This window comes from Carlito syrichta, unplaced genomic scaffold (genome assembly GCF_000164805.1).
Source record: "Carlito syrichta isolate Samal-C Ts95f unplaced genomic scaffold, Tarsius_syrichta-2.0.1 Scaffold306686, whole genome shotgun sequence".
NCBI classification, from domain to species: domain Eukaryota; kingdom Metazoa; phylum Chordata; class Mammalia; order Primates; family Tarsiidae; genus Carlito; species Carlito syrichta.
Window position 1 is genome coordinate 333,341 of NW_007250782.1, and position 3,568 is coordinate 336,908.

The window sequence follows — 3,568 nt, forward strand, 5'->3', positions numbered from 1 at the left end:
CTCGCTTCCTCAGGGGCCGCAGCGGGCTCCGACTGCGCCACTCGCACCCCGCCTGGGCCGCGCTGCACGTCAGCACGGCGAAGTGCGTCAGCACGCAACCGCGCGCGTCGCAGGGCCCGCCGGGAATCGTAGTGCGTCCCGCGGCGGCCTGCGCAGGCGCCGAAGCCACAGCGGGAAGTCGAGTTTCGTGAGGCGCAAGGAAGCTGCTGCTCCGTGGCCGCAGGACTGGGAGTCCCGGCGGACAGTGCGAGGCAGACCGGGAAGTGGACCGAAGCCACAGCGTATTTCGCCGGGTATAGGGGCACAGGGCCTCGCGCCACCTTGAGCGACGCCCGAGCAATGCTGGGCCTCCCGCTCTCGCCCCGGAGCATTCTGGGAGTTGTAGTTCAGGCGTGTCGCGGAGCCCGTATGTCGCTTCGGCTCGGGGCGCGGCAGCCATCTTGTCTTCCCGTAGTGGGAGGCGATGGCCCAAACGTGGTGGTGCTCCTGGCCACGGGGGACCGTGAGCTTCCCGGGCGAGCCTGCGATCGCACAGTGGTCGGCCTCCCGTACGCGGGAGGAGCCGCCTCAGACTCTAGCCAGCCGGCACCCTCGGAGCCCCTGAGACTGTCTTCGGGCCCAGGCCTGGAGCAGAGGCCTGATTAGCTGCCGGTGGTGTACTCCACATTGACCCGCTGTAGACCGCGCTGAGGCGGGTTGGCTGGCCCCTGGGGAATAGATTTATGTCCTTCGGGTGGGGCAGCGGCCAGGCAGGGATTCCCCAGAACCTGGGACGTGTTAACATGCAGGAACACAACAGGCCAGAAACAGTATGAGCGCTTAAGATGCTCACTTCCGGTGCCGTGCTTCCCGGGAGTGTCCCCGGGTGGTTCCTGGGCCTGAAGCACAGGCTCCTTCGGAGCCGAGAGGCCAGAAGCTGTGCGTCCCAGACGCAGGTTGAGATCTGGCCCCACCGGCGAAGCGACCTTGACCTCGCCCTTGGCAGTCCTGATGGAAAGGACAGACTGAGAGGGGGAAGCCATTTTTCCTCTTGTTCTTAAACCCTGACACAATGATGAGAAAGTAGAAGCTATGTTTTGGAGAAATGCATATTTTAGATAAAGATTAACTTTGCAGGCTTTGTCTTTTCAGAAACACAGATTTCCTGGTGCCAGGTATCGGAGGTGTCTCATAGCTTTTGGGGCCTGGCAGAAGTGGCAATCAAGCTTGCCTAGAGTAAAGGGAGTTTACAAGGTCTAAGACATCATGCATTGGGCAAGGATTGTAGAGGTCAGGAAACTCGTAATTACAAAAGTTACGATAGTTCAGGGCGGGGAGCAGGTGAGGATTCGATCTTCCAGTAGATTTGGGTGCTATCTACAGGGAAGTTATGGATCCCCCAAACCTACCCACTGGGAATGCATAGGAGATAAGGGGAAGTGCACTCTCCATTAACTAAGGAATGTCGTTGGGGAAGGTACAGGAGCACTAAAATCCTTGTCACGCCCTTCTCTAGAGGCTGTGATAATATGGACAGACATGAATGTGTCGCTGTGTCACAGGGTCTCCAAGACATTTGCAGGTGGTTGATAAGGAAGTCACAGCAGTCTACCTGATTGCCACATCTCCAAGATAAAGGATTTAAGCCAGGGCTGGAGGGGGCTGTGGAGCAACACTCATCTAGAGTGTAGGCCTGCTTCCTGTCTGTGGGAAGTGAATGTTTCTTAAATAAATCTTTTCTTCTTTCACCTCTTTGTGTTGCAATTCTTTGGTGTTACGCGGATCTCTGCACCCCTCTCCATCCATCCACCCTTACCCTATCAGAACCCTAACACTGATCACCTCAGGTGACCTTGGATCCTTAACAGGATGTAGCATCAAGTAATGAATTGTCCATTTGAGTTTGAGGAATATGTTTGATATTAATTTTCCTTTTTCTTTTTCTTGCTAGAGAATAGATCTTTCCCCAGCTGACCTTGAAGTCTGGGCTCACGCGATCATCCTTCTCCAGCCTCCCAAGTAGCCGGGACTACAAGTGCACCCCACCATCCAGCTTTAAGTTTTATTTTGGCCAGGTGCGGTGGCTCAAGCCTATAATCCCAGCACTTTGGGAGGCCAAGGCGAGAGGATTGCCTGGGCCCTTGGGTTCAAGACCAGCCCGGGCAACTTGGTGAGACCTCATCTCTACGATAAATCAAAAAATTAACCAGGCATGGTGGTGAGTGCTTGTAGTTACAGCTACTTGGAAGGTTGAGGCAGAAGGATCACCCAAGCCCAGCAGGTCGAGGCTGTGATGGCTGGGAGCGTGCCACTGCCCTCAAGCCTGGGTGACAGAGTGAGACTCCAACTCAAGAAAAAAAAGTTTTATTTTTAACTTGTCCATGGGAGGTGTCTCAATCAATAGAGGGTTATTTAGCCAAAGTTTGTGAACACATCTAGGGGGGAAAAACCAAGCCACAGGAGCACCAGTGACCTTGGCTTTCTAAAGAAGGTGTTAGGAACTCAGTATTTAAAAGGGGAAGGAGCAAGCAGGAGGGGAAAAAAGGGAGGGAGGGGGTAAGTGAGGCAAATGGGTCCATTCCTGTGAGGCTCTAGCCTCAGTAAATCTACATTTTACATAGGATAAAGCAAACACGTGAAAAGAGGAAGTAGAGGAAAGAGTCAATTATTCATTGGACTCAGGGTGGAAGGAGGGGTGAATTCTATTCCCCTTGTACCTGTAAAGATAAGCTGCTAATTGACATTGTCAGGGTGAGATTTAGCAGAACTTGGTTTAAGGACTAGTTTATGGGAGATATGTATCCTAAAGGATTTAGGGGCTCACAAGGGATTTCCTTGTGCACAATCTGTGAAGGAGGTCATCTGAGGAGATGTGTGGCCCTCTATGGCTGTAGGAACCTGGTTTATATACAGGACTGTGACACGCAGGGTTGTGTGACTCAGTTCCCAAGCTTAACTTCCCCTTTGGCATCATGACTTTGGGAACCTGAGGTTCTGTTTTCTTTCACAGTGGATATTCTCAGCTCAGGTGCTAGAATCTTGCCTGGGAGCTGTCATTGCAGGTTCCAGTGACTGACTGTTGAGCTCCCCCATCTCTGGACAACACTTCCGTAACTAGATTCACCTCTGGAGTAGCATGACCAAGTGGTAAAGGCTTCATCTTCCTTAGCACTCAATAAATCTATATTTTATATGGGATAAAGTATGGGCCGATCTGGCATTGTTGAGGTTGAGAGTAAAAAAGATAGTGGTTTCTTTAAAGACCCCATCACCTCCAGTGGATATACTCCAGTGAGACCCTTTCCTGTAACCGAATTTCCAATGTTATTCTTTCCTATATTTATTAAATATTTTGTGCTAAATTCTGTATGTGAATCAGTGCATTTAATGTCTGCATCACCTGAATCTAATCATGATGAAACATGATTTGCAGTTCCCTAATGACTGATGGTGTTGGGCATCTTTTCATGTGCTTATTGGCCATTTGAGTATCTTCTCTGGAGAAATGTCTGTTCCAGTCTTTTGTCCGTTTTTTGGTTTTTTTTTTTGAGTCAGAGTCTCACTCTGTCACCCAGACTGGAGTGCAGTG